Here is a 21,830-nt window from a genome sequence, read left to right on the forward strand (position 1 = left end):
ACTGATTGTGCCACAGCTAATTTCTATCACTTGTCTCGTGTGAGTGGATTGAACTGGCAGGATGCTTCCTAAGCCTTTTATGAAAAAGATTTTGCAAAGAATGCAAAATATAGAGTGAGTTATGTTTGCTGATAATTCTCAGGGCTGTAGAAGCATCTCCAAGTTTTTTCACATTAATAGTGATTTTTTTCCTAGCAATTGTACATATATTTATTGTCAGAAACTTGCACGTTCTGATTTAGCTTCTTGAGGACTGTTTATGTTGTGGTGTGTGTTAGAAACAGAATAAGCAGCTATAATTTTCTACGACAATCTACTTCATTTAAAATAGTCCCCACAATATATCTATGGTACTGAAAGCCTCTAATTGCTGATAATTTGAAATTCCAATAAAAACAGTCAGCTGAGATCAGGTTTGCAATCTGTATTCGTTGCTGCAGGATTGGCTTCAACCTTCCCTTCACACTAAATTCCATCACTTGTTTCTTGTGAGCAGATGAGCTCCTCGCAGGGAATTAAACTGGCAGGATGCTTCCTAAGCCATTTTTGGAAAAAGGGATCATGCACGCTTTGCAAAGAATGCAAAATAATACAAATAGAGTGAGTTCCCTCCACACTGTTGTGGACCAGTCTTCCACTAGCCCAGTGGCAGTGCAGCAAGCATCACCTGATGGACCTCCGCAGATTCAGCACAGCTACCTGGCCGAACGGCAAATGATTCATATTAAGGTTGCACATTATTTTTAAGGTACATGAAAGGATAGAAGATTCTGTCCTGTAAATGTTACCAGGTAGACATAGAAAATAGGTGCAGGAGTAGGCCATTTGGCCCTTCGAACCAGCAATGCCATTCAATATGATCATGGCTGATCATCCAAAATTAGTACCCGGTTCCCGCTTTCTCCCCATATCCCTTGATTCCGTTAGCCCTGAGACCTATATCTTACTTTCTCTTGAAACCATCCAGTGAATTTGCCTCCACTGCCTTCTATGGCAGAGAACTCCACAGATTCACAACTCTCTGGATGAAAATCTACAGATTCACAACTCGCTGGGTGGACATTGGCAGAACTCATGATCCATGTTGCAATTTAAATATTTTCATGGATCTTAAACTGAATTGAGAATGATGTATTTTGTTGCTGGTGAAGGTCAATTCAATGTGCAATTGCATTCACGTTAAACAGTAATGAATGATAACATAATTATTGGAAATTAACAGTTATCAGATGTTAATGGAGAACAATATGCGTGTCAGACTATGATAAAACAGTACAGACTTCATACCAGCACTGACATGTGCTGTTCGTTCCAGTCATCTGTGTAACGTCTTGCTACATGTATTAAAAGAATTTAAGTAAAATTAATGTCAAAAGTGTAGGTGGCAATTGGTAACTCCTCCTTGAGTCTTAAGTGTATTCAATTATGTTTTGGACCAACCAGACATGTTTCCCATAGTGATAGCTCTTCACAGCAGGTCTCTCTGATATCACCATGGCGACTGAGGAGAGTTAACAGCAAAGGGTTTGATAACATCTAGTTAATGAATATGCTTCAGTGTAAGCACTCCTGTTGTACTTATGAGGCAATCTGAAACATTCCAACACTTGTACAGCGTTAGTTACAATTGCTGGTAACAGGGAAGAGAGCTTGTCAAGGTTTCTTCCACCCTAACCACCCCTCCCTGCCAAGGGTCAGATAAAGAGAGCAGGCGTGAATACCACAAGCTCAGGCCCCTGAGTTACGCAATGTCCTGGCTGTTCCCTCATCACTGCTGAGAATGAATCCTGAACTGCTTCCTAAAGGACCGCAGACATTACTTCATCCACAGCTACTGCAGTTCATGAAGGTGGCATCTCACTACATTCTTTAAGGCCGTGGTTACTTTAGTTTAGTTTATAATTGTCACGTGTACAGTTTTATTGTACTCTATCCCATCAGCAAAAGGACTGGTCCTAAGAATGGTCTCATAGAAACATAGAAACATAGAAAATAGGTGCAGGAGTAGGCCATTCGGCCCTTCGAGCCTGCACCGCCTTTCAATATGATCATGGCTGATCATCCAGCTCAGTAGCCTGTACCTGCCTTCTCTCCATACCCCCTGATCCCTTTAGCAAAAAGGGCCACATCTAACTATAGCCAATGAACTGGCCTCAACTACCTTCTGTGGCAGAGAATTCCACAGACTCACCACTCTCTGTGTGAAGAAATGTTTTCTCATCTCGGTCCTAAAAGACTTCCCCCTTATCCTTAAGCTGTGACCCCTGGTTCTGGACTCCCCCAACATCGGGAACAATCTTCACGCATCTAGCCTCTCCAACCCCTTAAGAATTTTATATGTTTCTATAAGATCCCCCCTCAGTCTTCTAAATTCCAGCGAGTACAAGCCCAGTATATCCAGTCTTTACACATATGCAAATCCCGCCATCCCAGGGATTAATCTGGTGAACCTTCTCTGTACTCCCTCTAAGGCAAGAACGTCTTTCCTCAGGATAGGAGACCAAAACTGCACACAATACTCCAGGCGCGGTCTCACCAAGGCCCTGTACAACTGCAGCAGAACCTCCCTGCTCCTAAACTCAAATCCTCTTGCTATGAATGCCAACATACCATTCGCTTTCTTCACTGCCTGCTGCACCTGCATGCTTGCTTTCAATGACTGGTGCACCATGAAACTGGTCTCATTCCGAAATTTCACCTATTCCTTTAATTCCATTAATTGTCCTCAGAATTTGATATCCTCATAGCCTGGTGCCATCTCTCTCCAGAGATCCTGCCTGACCTGCTGAACTACTCCAGTATTTTTTGTCTATCTTCAGCTAAAACGCTATATATGATTACAATCAAGCCGTCCTCAGTGTACAGATGCAGGATAAAGGGAATATCATTTAGTGCAAGATAAAGTCCGATAAAGTTCGATTAAAGATAGTTCGAAGGTCTCTGGAAACCTGAGGGAGAGTTTGGTGTTTTGGCACCAGGCTATGAGTTTCTCTAATTACGAGGCCAATTAATGTTGACCTTGCTGGTGACATGCACATCCTGGGAGCGAAGGAGAAAAACAAATAAAGTACCTAAACATTACTGAAGTTCCAAAACATCTGCCAAATCCTGGTCCACTTGATCTCACACTAACTTCATCTCTCTTTACATGACAGTCTTCGACCTAACTACAATCTTCCTTCTTTCAGACTCAAAATTTGAGTTTTTTGATAATGCTTTTGATATTTGCCTGAATTGAGGATAACATGAAGTGCTGGGGGAACTCATCTGGCCAGGCGGCATCTGTGGAGGGAAATGGACAAATGACATTTTGTTTCGGGAACCTTCTTCAGACTAATATAAATTTCCCATAAATTAGCCATCCCTTTTCTTCAGACATGCTGCCTGACCCGCTGAGTTACTCCAGCGCTTTGTGTCTATCTTCGGTATAAACCAGCATCTACAGTTCCTTTCTGCACATAAATCTGCCTGATCTGAGTATGAATTCCATAAATATAGCAGTGCCCTCTAATGTGCTGTAGAAAAGGCACTCGATGGTCAGAGAAAGCAACTGAATGTTGATATACAACCACATCAAAGTTAGTTTCTCAGTATTAAATCATTATTTATATGTAATTGACGCATAATGGATTCGTTAGTTTTATGTTGATTAGCACACAGGTCCTGAGGACGTGATTTTTCTTCGCACTTGATCAGTTTCGTTGGGCCTGGACACATGTTCATGTCCTAAAGGCATCCTGGAGCACACCCTGTGTGGGCATGCTACTCAGTCACATAGATCAGCAACCACCAACCCTGCTGTCGTTTGCATTCCGCACATCCAGGCTTAAAACAAGAATCTACTAATTGAAAACTATCTTGAAGGATTCTTCCTTCATGTTCCACAGCCGTTTTAGCAAACGATTGGGAAATCAAACTATTTTATTCTTTCTCTTTACATTCGAATATTTTTCTGCCAAAGAGTGATTGTGAATTCAAAACATTCCTGGGCAGCAATTATCCACATGTTTGTGAACACAGAACATAAAATCAAACTTCTGGACACTATATGGAGTATGTGAATCATGTACATCTCACCACAATGATGTGCCTATCAACATACACCCAACACATACACCCAACACACACACCCAACACATACACCCAACACATATACCCAACACATACACCCAACACATACACCCAACACATACACCCAACACATACACCCAACACATACACCCAACACATACACTCAACACATACACCCAACACATACACTCAACACATACACCCAACACATACACTCAACACATACACCCAACACATACACCCAACACATACACCCAACACATACACCCAACACATCTCAGGACAGCGAGTGCGCCGATGTATTCCTGAACACAGTGATAAGTATCTAAACACATACAGTATCTTACACTTCAACATTTTCATACATGGGACATCATTCAACACAGTGATCATACATGCATTTCAACACAAGTTTTAGCTGTCAAGATAGTGATACATAAATTAATAATGGCATATGCATTTTGTCGGAGAGGAGCATCTGAACACATGAGGACATAGATGGCTCTTTTAATGACAAGATAATGCACTCCAGATATATCAAGTTGGGGATCTTCATTTCTCAGCTCATATTCATCTTGATTCAGATCCAGATTCAGGGGACAGTTTCTTTCCAGCTTTTATCAGGCAACTGAACCATCCTCCCAACAACCAGAGAGCAGTCCTGAGCTACTATCTACTTCATTGGAGACCCTCAGACTATCTTTGATCGGACTTTACCTCACTTTATCTTGAACTAAATGTTATTCATGTATCTGTACACTGTGGATGGCTCGATTGTAATCATGTATTGTCTTTCCGCTGACTGGTTAGAACGCAACAAAAGCTTTTCACTGTACCACAGTATAATTGACAATAAACTCAAACTCGTATTGAGCACCTGTAATATGAAGGGCTTTACGGTTGGAGATACCTTTTAGATGTTTCTTCAGGATCATTTCATATTTTGAGCAAATTGTTCCCACTTGTGGATGACCATGGTGCATGACTGGTATGCTTTAAACACCTTTATCTTTCTTTTGCTGTCCATCGTTAGGTTTACCTCCAACATCAAGGCATCCAAGAGGGTCTTCAGGATTCATTCACATCATGTAGACAGGTACAGTTGTGCGTTCAAGAATCAATAATTGGCATGTCGGCTATTTAAGAATTTCAGCATCAAAGATCTTGCCCTGCCACCTGGCTTTGTTAATTGTGTTAAGCAGAGAAGGTGAAAATGAATCAGGTGGTTCACCGATGTTCTCATTATGCAGGGCACTGTGCCAGCTGTACCATTCCACCTACGCCAGGAGATGAGATCAGATGACTCCTTTTGGACCACGAGGAGCAATTTATCAACGGTGCCGTTCAAACACATCTATTTCTTTGGTAGGTGTTAATAGTTATAGAAATACGGATTAAAAAATCTTAACTGGAAGTGAGGAGAAGTTTCCTATGGCTGCTATTTCAAGTCAAGTGTAATTGTTTTCTCTTTTGCTTGTGATACAATTTGCTGGGAATAGGAAATGTGTTAAATTCCCTCGGCACCTTTACTGCAGATTAATAGGAGGGACTGCAGTGATCTGGCACGTAGTTATTTAAGGCACTGACAGACACTAAATATCTGGTGAGTTTATGACAAGTGTTTGTTCACCCTGTCCACCCAGAGTCAAGTGTCAACACGATGTTATTTTTCATTTAGCCAACAAGACATCTGGAATAAATATCATAATAGAATTTAACAAGACTTTCGAGACTAATCACTGCTTCCAAAGATCTATCTCAGAGATGATTCGCGTGGGCTGAAGGATATTTGGTTCAAGGGCCCATCAGTAGAGCACAATAAATGCAGGTAAACTTCATCCGTCCCAGAACTGGGTTGGAGTCCAGGGGATTGAACGAGGGAAGAGGACTGAGGATAAGGGAGGTTCACAGATCAGAAGGAATCGGCAGAGTTGATGGGGGGTGGTGGGGGGGTGAGGGGTTTCTGAGGTCTGTGGTGTGTGGAAAGATGAGCTTGTTTTGGATGTTGGTGGAGCGGGATTGGTTTGGTAGTTAGGAGTCAGACTAATGGGCACAGGGTAGATGTGGACATAAGGAGAGTGATTGGAGAATGCCAGGAGTGTTGGTGCTCAGTGTTTGGAAGGGCATGAGGGCTTGGAATGGAGCCTGGTGACACGGGTGAGGTTAGACACAAAATGCTGACGTAACTCAGCAGGACAGGCAGCATCTCTGGATAGAAGGAATGGGTGACGTTTTGGGTCGAGACCCTTCTTCGGACTGTGCGTCAGGGGAGAGGGAGTTACAGAGATAATGAAGTGTAAGGTTCCTGGTGGAGTCAGGAGATTGTTAGATGGAGGGGTGATGTTGACAAGCCAGATGGGTATCAAGCGATTGGGGTGATGGTGCCTGTCATTCTAGGGTTGGGTGGAGGTGGGGGTGAGGAGGCTGGTGTTTGTTGAAGGATAGCTGGGTAAGTACCTAGCATAAAGGAGGCACCTTTACATTGGTTAGCAGCATGAAAACCATATCCATTAAGTCACACTGGCAGCCTGCTTCTCTATAAATGGGCACCATCAAAGGTTAGATGGAAATGGCATTCAGAGTGCATTGCATGCATGTGGAAGTCCCTGTGTGGGCTGCAATAGTGACAACTCTTCTCCAGACACATTAGTGGCATTTGTGCTAACCATCTGACCATTAGTATTGAAGAAGGGTCCCAACTCAAAACCGCTTATTGTATGCCCTTCGGAGATGCTGCCTGACCCGCTGAGTTAATCCAGCACTTTGTGACCGTCAGCACTGATAGTGCAGGGAGCAGCAGGAAGAAAAATTACACCCTTTTATGTAACTTTCACCAAGTTCCTCATTTTCAGTTGTGGTTTATTTTCATAGAAATTATCCGTGATGTCTCACAATACTATCAGAATTCTTGGACATATCTAAATAGGTTGTACGCACAACATGGTGGGTCAGCATTTTTCACGCGCTGAATATGAGGCCATGAAAGCTGCATGGGTTAGCTTTTTTGAAACCGGAATAATGAGACATCTATTAGAACCTATCCCCCAAAACGTTTAGTCTTCTCTTAGAGATAAAGCTATACAGCACGGAAACTGGCCCTTTGGCCCACCTTGTCCATACTGGCCATGTTGGCATTCTGGACTGGCCTCTTACCTGCATTTGGCCCATAGCCTTCTCAATCCTTACATCTGTCCAAATGTCTTGTGAAATTCGTAATAGTGCCCACTTCTCCAGTACTTCTATATAACATTTGATCTGATGCACCTTTAGATGCATTTACTATTTAAATACATTACTGAAGTTGAAGTTGTTGTTATCTCCATGTTTAAGTAGAGATAAACTCAAACCCCTGCATGCGTTGATAACCATCCAATCATTCATTACTAATCAAGCCAAGATGTGTTACGTTGAGAGCAGCACTTAAAACTTTTAAAGAACTCAATACATCCAACAAAGCCAAGATGTTGTCAAGTCTTGAGGGCTTGAGCGAAAGGGATAATTTGGGCAGGGTGGGACTTTATTCCTTGGAGCACAGGAGGATGAGGGGTGATCTTATAGAGGGGTATAAAATCATGAGGGGAATAGATAGGGTCAATGCACAGAGTCAGGGTAAGGAAATCAAGAACTAGAGGAAATAGGTTTAAGGTGAGAATGGAAAGATTTAATAGGAACCTGAGGGGCAACTTTTTCCACAAAGAGGAAGGTAGGTATATTGAACTAGCTGTCAGAAGAAGTAGTTGAGGCGGGGACTATAACAACATTTAAAAGACATTTGGACAGGTACATGGATAGGCAAGGTTTAGAGCGATCTGGGCCAAACATGGTCAAGTGGGAGTAGTGTAAATGAAGCATCTTGGTTGGTATGAGCAAGTTGGGCCAAAGGGCCTGTTTCTGCGCTGTATATGACTCTCTGACTCTAAATGCTGCAGGAACTCAGCGGGTCAGGCAGCATCTGTGGAGGGAATAGATAGCTATTTTGGATTGGGACCCTTCGGTCTGAAGAACCTCAATAAAATGGGGCTCCTTGGCCCAAGTCCTGGGTGCCAGAGATGGGAGATCTGACCTAATGGTGGCACCCAAGGGCAAGGTCTGCACTAACACTCTGGCCTCCAGCGCGTGGAAATCCCAAACTCGGCAGCAGCTGACAGGGTAGTTGAGAATTGAAGAAATTTACTAGAAAATCCAAGCAATTGCTCCTTCTTAAAATAGTTATTTTAATAGTTATTCTTTGAAATATGTTCAGCCCAGCCCATCACACAAACCAAACTCCATTATTGACTCCATCTACACTTCACACTGCCTCGGCAGGGCCAGCAGCATAATCAAGGACAAGTCGCACCTCGGCCTCTCCCTCTTCTCCCCTCTCCCATCGGTAAAGAGCAGAGAAGTGTGAAAACGCACACTCCACCAGATTCAGGGATAGTTTGTTCCCAACTGTTATCAGGCAACTGATAACAACTACAAACAACTAGAGATCGGTCCTGAGCCACTATGTACCTCATTGGAGCTCTTTGATCGGACTTTATCTTGCACTAGCTGGCTTTATCTTGCACTAAGCATTATTCACGTTATCCCCTGTATCCTGTATCTGTATGCTGTGGATGGCTTGATTGTAATCATGTATTGTCTTTCCGCTGACTGGTCAGCACGCAAAAAAGCTTTTCCCTGTACCTTGGTACACGTGACAATAAAGTAACCTCAATATTCTGTTACTATTCCTGACGACATCCATTGCACCAAGTCAATAGTTAATAGTCGTTTATTTGTCACATACACATAAATGTGTAGTGAAATGAAACATTACCAGCAGTTCAACAATAAGACCAATAAGAATAATCAATAAAAATGCAATAACACATACAATCATAAACTAACACCAAACAAAAGAAACATCCATCACAGTGAGTCTCCTCCAGTCCCCTCCTCACTGTGATGGAAGACAATAGACAATAGGTGCAGGAGTAGGCCATTCAGCCCTTCGAGCCAGCACCGCCATTCAATGCGATCATGGCTGATCACTCTCAATCAGTACCCCGTTCCTGCCTTCTCCCCATACCCCCTCACTCCGCTATCCTTAAGAGCTCTATCCAGCTCTCTCTTGAAAGCATCCAACGAACTGGCCTCCACTGCCTTCTGAGGCAGAGAATTCCACACCTTCACCACTCTCTGACTGAAAAAGTTCTTCCTCATCTCCGTTCTAAATGGCCTACCCCTTATTCTTAAACTGTGGCCCCTTGTTCTGGACTCCCCCAACATTGGGAACATGTTTCCTGCCTCTAATGTGTCCAATCCCCTAATATATGTTTCAATAAGATCCCCCCTCATCCTTCTAAATTCCAGTGTATACAAGCCTAATTGCTCCAGCCTTTCAACATACGACAGTCCCGCCATTCCGAATGTCTTTAGTAAGTTGTGCTAAACTTTTCCACCCTGAAATTTCCGCGGTACGTTCACACCCATTATCCATGGGCTTTGACAAATCAGCTGATATGTTGCAGCTGGCAGTGGGCGGCATTCCGGCATCTCAGTGTTCCGTGCACTTTGATTCGAGTTCAAATCACAACCTTATTGCTGTGCCCCCGAAGCATGCCGACTCTGAACGCTGGAAGCTGATCAAACCTGATGTGTGCAGTCTGCTGTCTGAGCTGGTCCTGTACACTGTGTTCTTTCACTTAATTAATTCACCAGAACCCCCCGTGAGCGAATGGGGACCGTGGTTCAGGTGAGGATGCGTCTTCCAGTGAGTTCATTATGCGCTTGCTGGGGCAGATTTTGGGGTTGTGGTGTTTTTAGAGAGAATGTTTTTTGCAGTCCACACTGAATCTGTGTTTTTTCTGATGCAAGACTGAGGCAGCACATCGCACAGCATCAGATGTAACCGCACGACCTAAAACAGTGGCGAGAGTTGTACTCATAGCCCTGTCCATCACTCAAACCTGTCTCCCCCCCCCCCCCCCCCCCCCATCGACTACATTTACATTTCAAATTAGCCCATATAATTAGGGACCATTCACACCCGTTCATCCCCTCTTCTCTCTTACATCGGACAGTAGATATGAAAGTTTGAAAGCACATACCACCAGATTCAGGAGCAAGCTTCTTCCCTGCTATTATCCAACTGTTGAATGGCCTCTCGCCTGCTAGGGATGTACTCCTGATCTCCCAGTTTACTTTGTTGCAGCCCTTGTACTTTATAACCAGTGTCGCAGTGCTAATGTTTTAGGTGTCGGAGCTGTCACTGGAGCCGGAGCGGCCACTGTTAAATTCCCCGCTGTTTATGTTGGCTTCTTTTTACAGAGGTGCTGGAGTGGCACTCCGGTGAGCTCCGGCAGCACTGCACCCCTGTTTATAAGTGCACTCCCTCTGTAGCAGTGAATTCTGCATTCTGTTTCCTTCCTCTTTGGCATTACCTGTTGTACCTACATGAGATGATTGAACACAAGCATGGTATGATATGCTGGGATATGATACGCAAACACATTTTTTGACTGTACCTTGGTACATGTGACAATAATAAACCAATACCCATTAACATTTGAAGAACCATTTCGCTGGTTCACAAAATATTAACATTTTGATGTGATAAATAGTTCGATTTTCATGTAGCAGCTAACACAATTCCTGAAGATATCTTGAACGTGTTTAAGTATAATTTGAAGATAGACACAAACTGCTGGAGTAACTCAGCGGGTCAGGCAGCATCTCTGGATAGAAGGAATGGCTGACATTTCAGGTCGAGACCTTTCTTCAGTTTAATTTGTGATATTAAAATTCCTCACCTTGACCTCGGCCATTTAAAATTCTGACTTATTGAGGATTCTTCCAACAGTCCAACCTTCATCTGATCAAGTGCAGCCCTGTTCCCAAGTGCCCCCATCTGGTCAGACAAGGAACTGTTACCAGACTGTTATTGGGCACATTTGAAATATTGGGACAAATCTGACAACACAATCTATTGGACTTGCCTGCTTCTATGTTTTCTATGTTCTATGTTTTCTATGTTTATCTTCACTGGAATTCCACAGTGTTCTTACCTGTAATACTTTGTAGGCGATTATGAAAACTTTATTGTAATTCCATGATGCCAGTATTATTTACCTGGCCCCAACTCATCCAGTGCTTGTTCCCCAAAATAATTGATCTCCCAAATATTTATCCATCTCCATTGAGCTGGGTGTAGGGGAGACTGGGGGAGTGGGGGAGAAGGTGGGTGCTAGCCCTGAGCCTGTGTCTTAAATTATAAAAGTCTGAGTATAGCTCGACAAAGAGCAATGTGGATCCTTTCACCACACTGCCCTCTCTCTCATGCCTGTTGTGAGAAATTGCAAATAAAATGAAAGGCTTCACAAATACATCACAGATTACAGATGTACAATTGCTTCCATTTGAAATGTTCCTTTGTGTAGTTGTAGCAAATGTAGTAGTTGTACCATTTCATTTAAACAATTCTGCCTACGTAGTGTTGAGAGTGATTTTAGCCACCATAATAAGCATGTGTGTGTTCGTATCTCAATGGCATTTCAGCTGCAGTTGAGATATGAATCTCATAGTTAATTAAACAATACCCTGAATCCATTGTAAGATTGGCATTAATAAAGAGTTCAGAGATAAATAGGTTGCGTTAATTAAATTAATTCAGATCTGTCTGGAGAGCCAAACAGGTTTAATTAAATATAGCAAATCCCATCCAGAGACAGAGGCTGAGCTTTAATTTGTGGTATCGGATAGAGCTCAGATGGGAGCGTTCCACTGGGTTGTGAGTTTGATTCATGCTGTAGAGACTTAGAGCATTACCTGGGCTGACATATGGACGTAGGACAGAGAGACTGCGCCACAGTTGGAGATGCATTGACCTCCTGTACATTGTATATCCCCACGTGTATACCCTCTCACATCACCAGTCAACTAAAGACAGGGAAGTCTACATCTTCCCACCGCTTGCATTTCAGTTGCTGTCAGTATCTCCTTGCTGTTGCTGGATCTATACTATTTGCAGACTGCCCTGGTGTTCTTGTGTACACTTCCGAAGCTGTCTCGTTGGATGTATCTAATTGGGACATCTCGATGACAGGAAAGACACAAAATGAATGGAAGTTTTTGCCATTTGTAATTATATCACCCATGAACGTGAGCTGCCCTTGGGGAGGTTTACTTTATTTTACAAAATTGGACTAACCTTGTTCATAAGTAAGGGGAAAACTCCTTGCAAGGATAGTTAGTTAGTTTAGTTTATTGTCGCATGTGCAGTGAAAAGCTTTTGTTGTGCGCTAACCAGCTAGCGGAAAAACTATACATCATTACAATTGCACCATCCACAGTGTACAGATACATGATGAAGGAAATAATGTTTAGTGCAGGATAAAGTCCTATAAAAGATAGGGCGGCACAGTGGTGCAGCGGTAGAGTTGCTGCCTTGCAGCGTCAGAGACCCGGGTTTGATCCTGACTATGGTTGGTGTCTGTACAGAGTTTGTACGTTCTCACCGTGACTGCGTTGGTTTTCCCTGGGTGCTCCGGTTTCCTCCCACATTCCAAAGACGTACAGGTTTGTTGGTTAATTGGCTTCAATAAAATTGTACATTGTCCCTGGCATACAGGATAGTGTGGGTATCGCTGGTCGGTGGGGACTCGGTGGGCCCAGGGGCCTGTTTCCTTGCTGTTTCTCTTAGCTAAATTAAACTAAACTAAACTAAGATCGTTCGAGGGTCTTCAATGAGGTAGCTCACCACCACTCTCTAGTTGTTGATAGGATGGTTCAGTTGCTTGATAACGGCAGGGAAGAAGCTTTTAATAAATAAACATTCTTATTTCACGAGGTGTGGGACTGTGCCTACCATCTCAGTGTCCAGTCTGTGCAGGATCCTTAGGGAGGCAGAGCTTGGGCAACATCAGTGGGGATTTCTACCCAGTGTGGAACAAGGTGCAAACTGAGGCATCTTGGAAATATTTCCCTCACTCCAATTTTCTTCCCCTCTCTCAACGTTCTCAACCTCCCAATCCCTTCCCTCTTCCCTTTCCCCTCTCTGCCTTTGACCACAGCTTCCATCACTCCCTCCATTTTTCTATCCTTTTAAAGTTTAAGTTTGGTTTATTATTATCACCTATAACGAGGTACAGTGAATAGCTTTTTTGTTCTTTGCCCCTGGAAGCTTTTCCACTCCCTCCCTTGTTTTCACCTTCGCTCCTTCTCTCACCCTTCACTCTTCCTTTCCTCTACACTTGCTTTCCTCCCATTCTACACCTTTTTCGTTTCCAACTCTATCCTTTCTCCCTCTCTCCCCATCATCTCTCATCTCCCCTCCCTCTCTCCCATTCTCCTCCCTCTTCCTCTTCCCGACCGACCAATGATCCGCTTACACTAACGCTATCCTACACATATTAGGGACAATTTACAATTTCACAAAGTCAATTAGCCTACAAACCTGTACATCTTTGGAGTGTGGGAGGAAAGCGGAGCTCCCAGAGAAAACCCACACAAGTCACAGGGAGAACGTACGGACTCCGTACAGACAGCACCCATAGTCAGGATCAAACGCCGGTCTCTGGCGCTGTTAGGCAGCAACTCTATTGCTGCGCCACTGTGCTGCCCTGGACCTGTGATATGACTGTGCACATACCCAGCACCTTGAAGGCTCCTAGTTATGGTCATTGGATCATGTGACCAAGTCTCATTGCTGCCCAGTGCTCTGCTCATGCACAGATTCGACATTGACCTCAACCATGGTTATGCCTTTCTATCACAAAACTGTATGGCTGGATGCTGTGGCAGGTAGAAACGCTGCCTCACAGCTCCAGTGTGCAATTTGTGTGGAGTTTGCACGTTTTCCCTGAAATATGCAGTAGTTTTCTCAGGATACACCTGATTTCTCCCTGTAACATATCCCTGGTGTGTAGGTGAGGGTAGAGCTTGGGCAGTGTTGATGGGAGTGTGGGGAGGATAAAATGAGTTTGGGTAAGTTCAGTGTAAAAGTGGGATTCCGTGGTTCAAGGGCATGTTTTCATGATGTGTCCCCAGTATGACTACAAGCAGTTGTGTGATGTTGGAGACTGTGACTTTATCGGACTGTATCTTGAAATGGCGCGGTTTTGAAGTGCTAAGACCTTGGCAATTGGATGAGCTTTCTGCTGAGACTCTACTTCCCATGATTGTTCTACGGGGGCTTTTGGCAGATCAGCTGGTGGACCAGTGGTTGGAGACGATTAAATATATTCAGACTCAGAGTGATTAGAGTCATAGAGTCATACAGCACGCAAACAGGCCCTTCGGCCCAACTTGCCCATACCGGCAAAGATGCCCATCTACGCTAGTCCCACATGCCACCATTTGGCCAAGATATCTCCAAACCTCTCTTGTCTATGTACATGTCCAAGTGCTTTTTAGATGTTGTTTTAGTACCTGCCATCATCAGCTACTTCCTCTGGCTTATTAATTTATGACAAAGGCAGAGATTTGTGGATAAAGAAGAGACTGGTAAAGTTGGTAAAGTTGCTGCCTTACATCGTCAGAGACCCGGTTTGATCCCGACTTACAGGCTCTGTCTGTACTGAGTTTGTACACTCTCCCTGTGACCATGTGGGTTTTCTCCAGGTGCTCTGGTTTCCTCCCACAATCCAAAGACGTACGGGCATGTAGGTTCATTGGCCTCTGTAATGATTGTAAATTTTCCAAGTGTGCAAGATAGTGCAGGTGTACGGGGTGATTGCTAGTTGGCGTGGACTAGGTGGGCCGAAGGGCCTGTGTCTCTAAACTAAACTAAACTAAAGTTGGAGGAAAAATGAGATTTTATAATAGGCAACAATTGATCATGTTCCACAAAAAAAGACTGCTCCAAAAAAGGACATTGAGGACTGCTGTTCACCTTCTGACCATGGGCAGTCCCGGCCCTTTAGTGGATGACACAGCTCCAGAGCTGTGGCCCAACTATAGGTAATCCTTTGTGCCAGGAAGCGATAGCCTTCAGCCAGTGTGCAAGTCTAGTGAGTCTTCCTGATTCTGCAGACTTGACCCTCCTCGAATCTCACCTTGTCTACACGTTTGGAAGCATGTGTGGCCACAATGATTAAAGTTGTCCATGACTACTCTGGAAAAGAAGGTGATAAATGGAGATACTGGAAAACGAGCTTCCAGGTTACTTGAAGAGCCAGAAGGATAAAGATAATATTGTAAAACTGATGAAAGACGTGGATTACAACGATGAGAATGTGGAGAGCTTTAAGGAGTTTGCGGTGTTGACTGCCAGTCTTGCCATTGCCTGCAATGACTTTTTTGTTGAAATGCAGAAGCAACAAAAGTCATAAAGGTGGAAACTTGCCAGCGTGCAGCCCTGCTACCGAGGAAATGTTTAACTTCTTAATCTTGTACTTTGCTGCACTTAAATAAAATATCCTGTGAAACATTACAACAACAAAAAAAGTCTAGTAACTGGGTCCACTAAAGTGTGAACGCAGCACAGTGGTTGTTCCAAGCAACAACTTCAGCACTTTACTTCAGCACAGTGGTCGTGGTGCCCACAGCCCTCAGTCCGTACACATTCCTCGCGTTGTGATGCAGCTTCACTGCTTCAGGCATCTGAGTTGACAACCAGCCAAGCCACTGAATGAGGCTGTTTACCAACAGGCCAAACTCACCCCATGTTACCTACATTTATACTTCCCCTACAAAATTGCACTGGGCGACAGGCAGCGAATTTACATCAATCATATCATATCATATCATATATATACAGCCGGAAACAGGCCTTTTCGGCCCACCAAGTCCGTGCCGCCCAGTGATCCCCGCACACTAACACTATCCTACACCCACTAGGGACAATTTTTACATTTACCCAGCCAATTAACCTACATACCTGTACGTCTTTGGAGTACGTCAATGTTCAGTTCCTGATGCACATCAGACCTGAGAGATGCTGAACTATTCAAATAAAAGCGCACATGATATGTTCATATTATGCACTGCATGTTTTGAAGCCATGCATATTTAAATACTTTTGGAAACAGAATTAAACATTCATGACACATGAAGAAAAAAGGAATAAGCTGTATCACTTTCCACGGCAGTTTTCCGGATTCCACCGCTTCTTTCCCACTTGCATTATGTGTGCGGTTTAATATTCCACTTTCATTATTTCACCGAGTACAGCGTTCATTTCTATTGTTAATAAAGAATTTAGGTAAGAACTTTTTAGTTAGAACTGGCAGGAGCACAAGATGTCAGAGTGCATTTTATGATAAGACAGCAAATCAATTAATATTTTCTTCGTCCATTCAATAGAATGTATTCAATTTGTGGTGACTGTGTCGCTGGCTTCATTCATTCACAAAAATAATCTTCAATAAATTCTACACTTTAAAAAAATTAATGCTATGAACATGATTTATGAGTCTAATATTCATAACAGTTACAGAATGCATTATAGACACAAAATGCTGCAGTAACTCAGCGGGTCAGGCAGCATCTCTGGAGAAAAGGAATAGGTGACGTTTTGGGTTGGAACCCTTGTTCAGACTCTATTTAAAAAGTTTGAAGAAGTATTCTGATCCGAAACGTCACCTATACCTTTTCTCCATAGATGCTGTGTTGCTCCAGCAGTTTAACATAACATAACATAACATAACATAACAAAACTTTATTGTCACTCGGCACAACACCGAACGAAATTTCAGCAGTCACAGCAAAAAAAGAAAAGAACACAGGATACACGACCCCAACACAAACATCCATCACAGTGACTCCAAACACCCCCTCACTGTGATGGAGGCAACAAAACTTCCCCTCTCCTCCCCCCGCACCCACGGACAGACAGCTCGACCTCTACCTTCAGTATAAACCAGCATCTGCAGTTCAATCCTACACAAAATGCATTATGTTCCTGTAGTTCTTGATTCAAAATGCGGGTCAAGATATCAGCAACAACATTTGGCATTTATAACGGCTTCATGTTGTAAGGTATCCCTCTCCTCATCAGAGAAATGCTATCACACAATATTCGACACATAGAAGCACATAGAATATTAAGATGATAACCAAAAAAACTAGGTCACAGAGGCAAGATTTGAAGATCACATTAAGAGGAAGGAGATAGATAGAGAGAGAGAGAGAGAGAGAGAGAGAGAGAGAGAGAGAGAGAGAGAGAGAGAGAGGGAGGGAGGGAGGGAGGGAGAGAGAGAGAGAGAGAGAGAGAGAGAGAGAGAGAGAGAGAGAGAGAGAGAGAGAGAGAGAGAGAGAGAGAGAGAGAGAGAGGGGAGGGGGGGGGGGGGGGGGTGGAGGAAGAGAAGTAATGCTTTATTTAAAGAATTCCAGGGCTTTAGGGGTTGACAGCTGAAGCTCTGGCTACAAATGGAGAGGTGGTCAGGGTTGCAGAGGAGATGAACACAAGGATGTAGGGTGGGGGGAGTTCACAGTTAGAGAGGGAGAGGAGTGACCAAAAGATAAGAATTATAAATTCAAGGCTCTTTATGCACATATACACGTCCTAATGATTCCCAAATATTCCCAACCAACATGTGATTCCAACATTGTCTTTTGATCATCTTTTCCCTCAACGTCCACCATTAATTGGTCCAGCATCTGCCTTTCTGGGCTTTCAAATTGCACTCCCTCAAACGTCAGTAAATGAGAACAGGTCTGAGAAATGGAACCGTGCTTTCCTCATGGTCTACTTCAGCAAGTGATTTAGCCGAAGAGCAGCCTGCTATCGGGAACAAGGTACAGGAGCCTGAAAACTGTAACGTCCAGAGTCAGGACCAGCTTCTTCCCTGGAGCCATTAGGCTTTCAAGCACCACAACCCCATAAAAGTGCTGAACTACATAGGCTATTATTGTTATCATCGCACTATTATTGTTTTTTATGCGTACATTTGCGTGTGTATTTACACACACAGTGAACCCTTTTTTTCCTCTTATTTTATATCGTTTACAGTGTACTATGTTAATATATTCTGTTGCTCTGCTACAAGTAAGAATGTCATTGTTCTATCAGGGACATATGACAATGAAACACACTTTGCTCTTGACTCTTGAGGAAAGTTAACATGGTAATCCCGCCCAATATTCAGTATGAACAAGACAAATAATCCAGTCATTATTAAATCACTGCCTGTGGGAACAAACTGCATTGGCTGGCTGTAATTCCCACATCATAACTAGTTGCCGGGCTTTAAAGTACCTTGGGATATCGTGAAAGATACTAAATTAATGCAGAATCTTTTACTTTTAATGACTTTGCTCTGAGTGTATTTCATTTGAGGGCCTTGGTGAGTAAATTAATTTTCTAAAATGCCACAGCAGAGATTCCATCTGGTGCAGCAGAATGGCCCTTCCATGTCAGGCGAGGACAAGCAAGTGATCTTTAAAAATAAGTATGGGAAAAGGAAACATGTCTCTAATTATAGGTTGGGCTGCAAGCTATGAACTGCAGAGAGGCTTGATTCTGCTTGTGTGGGGAGGGGGGGGGACTTTACACTGGCAACAATGTTATGGCAATGCTCAATAGTTTAGTTGAGTTTAGAGATACAGCACGGAAACAGGCCCTTCAGCACACCGAGTCCGCACAAACCAGCCATACCTGCAGAGTAATACTATCCTACACACACCAGGGACAATTATACCAATCCAATTTACCTACAAACCTGCACGTCTTTGGAGTGTGAAGGAAATGGGAGCACCCTGAGAAAACCCACGCGGTCACAGGGAGAACGTGCAAACTCCGTACAGACAAGCACCCATAGTCAGGATCGAACCTCGGTCTCTGGCGCTGTAAGGCAGCAGCTCTACCGCTGCGCCACCGTGCCATCTCTCAGTAATTTCAGAAAATGTAATGTTCCTACACAATTAACAAAGCTTATATATAAATAGAAGGTTATGGGGCTTTTCTGCAATCGGTGGATTTCACCAAACACTTCAGTTGTTGCACGGTCGTGCATCTTACTTCATTCACAAAGCACTCTACCACTTCCTCACCATGGGAATGGTGCTCAAAGGGATGAGAAGCTCAGTTTATTCACCTCCAGTTCCATTGTGGCATTGTTGGGATCAATGCTCGGAGCTAATTTGTAATGTACCAATCAGTATATTGATGTGTAATTTACAAGGTCTTATATGTTATTTGGATTTTCACTAAATAGCAAAAACAAATTTACAGGAGAGCTTCTACTTCATTATTTGCACAGTTCTCCCAAAGTAAGTGCAGTTATTGACAGCTTTTATGGTGCTATATAATCTCTGAGGCACATTATTGTTTCACATGGTCAGTAACACTGCCTGTACACAGTGGTCAACAACTATCAACATCGTCACGTAGCTTAATACTCTGTTCCAGACAGAAACTCAAACCCAACTTAATTGAATTTTACTCCAGCAATTACTTATTACCACCGGGTGGCGCCGTATGGTGGCAGCCTCGCCAACAGTCTGTCTCGTCCTTTTCTTTTGGATTTTTTTTAGATTTAGAGATACAGCGCAGAAACAGGCCCTTCGGCCCACCGGGTCCGCACCGCCCAGCGATCCCTGCACATTAACACTATCCTACACCCACTAGGGACAATTTTTACATTTGCCCAGCCAATTAACCTACATACCTGTACGTCTTTGGAGTGTGTGAGGAAACCGAAGATCTCAGAGAAAACCCACGCAGGTCACGGGGAGAACGTACAAACTCCGTACAGTACGGCACCCGTAGTCAGGATCGAACCTGAGTCTCCGGCGCTGCATTCGCTGTAAGGCAGCAACTCTAGCGCTGCGCCACCGTTCTTCTTTTGTTGTTTTTAGTCTGTTGTTAAATGTATGTTTTAAGGCCCTGTCCCAGTTCGGCGATTTTTTAGGCGACTGCAGGCGACTAGGCTGTCGCCGCACGGTCGCCGGGGTGTCGCGGGCATGGTCGTGAGTAGTCTCCAAAGAGTTGTAGCTTTTTTCTGGTCGTCGCTGGGTTTTGTGAAGGCTTCAAATTTTTGGGCGACTGTTGGTTTGACGCCAATGAGCGTAGCTTGACGTCTCCTGATGTGGGCGCTGTCGTAGGTTGTCGCCAGGTGATTAAGGTTGTCGACCGGTGCTGACTTCGTCGAATTCCAAGTATGGACTTGATCGGATCATCCATCAGTGTAACGTGTCCATAATTGATGTTAAGTTTTGTATGTTTTTGCACTTGAGTTCTGTTTAAAGTTTGAATTTTAAAGTTTGAAGTCTATTGAAATTTATTGAAGTTTATTACAATATTTTTGTATGCACTGTTGTTTGTTCTTATCAACCTTTTCTAAAAAAATGTTTGTATATCAATAAAGGAAATTCTTGACATTTTGACGGAAAATTGATGAATGAAGTTATTGTATTTCAGAGTAGTTTCTCGAGGCATCACTTTCAAATAGTCATGATGCAGAAACCCTACCATACACCCCGTTTTATAGGGAAAGTTGGTGAAATGGGAATTGTCTTCGGTTGTCTTCCGTCTTCAGGGTCATAGCTTGTCGTAGCTTGTCGCGGGTGAACGTAGGTTGACTTCGGTTGTCGTAGGTTGTCGCCTGTGTGGTGGTAGGTTGTCGTAGGTGCGGCCGTAGGTGGAGGTTCTACTTGCGACGATTGGGTCGCCGGTTGTCGGTAGCTTGCCGTAGCTTGACATCGACTAGGTGGTAGGTTGTTGTAGCTTGTCGTAGACATTGTCCTAGGCGGGGTCCAGTCACCGTTTTTTCGGCATCCTGCTGCGACCATGACAGTCGCCGGCAGTCGCCTAAAAAAATGCCTAACTGGGACAGAGCCTTTAGTGTATCTGTAGTTTTGTATTTTGTGGGAGCGGGGGAAACTTTTTTGTATGTCTTTCCTCGACGGAGATGCGAGTTTTCCGTATCGGATCTCTGTCTGCACAGTGGCCTAACATCCTGGCACTGGTGGCCCTTTGCTGGGGATCGACTTTGGGAGCTCCAACCGCAGGAGCTTCGACCCTCCCGATCGCGGGAGCTTCGATCGCCCTGATGTTAGGGAAGTCCAGAACTAGGGGTCACAGCTTAAGGATAAGGGGGAAGTATTTTTGGACCGAGATGAGAAAACATTTCTTCACACAGAGAGTGGTGAGTCTGTGGAATTCTCTGCCACAGAAGGTAGTTGAGGCCAGTTCATTGGCTATATTTAAGAGGGAGTTAGATGTGGCCCTTGTGGCTAAAGGGATCAGGGGGTATGGAGAGAAGGCAGGTACAGGTTACTGAGCTGGATGATCAGCCATGATCATATTGAATGGCGGTGCAGGCTCGAAGGGCCGGATGGCCTACTCCTGCATCTATTTTCTATGTTTCTAAACACGGGAGCTTCGATCGCCCCAACATGGGAGCTCCGATCGCCAGCTGTGGGAGCTTCGACTGTGGATGGGTTCGACTGTCCCGACCACGGGAGAAAAGGAGGGAAGAAGATAATAAGTTATTGCCTTCCATCACAGTGCGCTGTGGTGGATGTCTATGTTAATCTTTATGTAGTTATGTGTCTTGTTTCTCTTTTGGTATGACTGTGTGGCAAATCAAATTCCTTGTATGTTTTTACATACTTGGCTAATAAATTAATTGCATTTACAATTACAATTACCTGCTGAAGGAGGTTTGGAGCCTGAAGGATAACTGCTTGAAGAGCAGGGTGACAATTGTCTGGAATGTTTGGTGCCACTGTCTCAGGGCAAAGGGCTGAATTATTATTGACGTGTGCGTAAATCGTGCAGTGCCCGACAGAACAGTTTCCCATTGCTCCTAAGCCATTTTGCTTCACCTTTGGGAGAACCCTTCACGGAA

At 43.8% G+C, this 21,830-nt stretch overlaps 1 protein-coding gene across 1 annotated transcript in view; it reads left to right on the top strand.

Moving 5' to 3' along the window:
• The window catches only part of LOC144604802 (potassium voltage-gated channel subfamily A member 3-like), a 123,752-nt gene that overhangs the window by 95,962 nt on the left and 5,960 nt on the right, over nucleotides 1-21,830 (top strand). Inside the window, exons 5-6 of the mRNA XM_078419466.1 lie at nucleotides 5,105-5,167; nucleotides 5,322-5,436. The gene's annotated coding sequence lies outside the window, so the exon portion shown is untranslated. The remainder of the gene's footprint in view (nucleotides 1-5,104; nucleotides 5,168-5,321; nucleotides 5,437-21,830) is intronic.

The sequence above is a fragment of the Rhinoraja longicauda genome, chromosome 23, assembly GCF_053455715.1.
Source record: "Rhinoraja longicauda isolate Sanriku21f chromosome 23, sRhiLon1.1, whole genome shotgun sequence".
NCBI classification, from domain to species: Eukaryota; Metazoa; Chordata; class Chondrichthyes; order Rajiformes; family Arhynchobatidae; genus Rhinoraja; species Rhinoraja longicauda.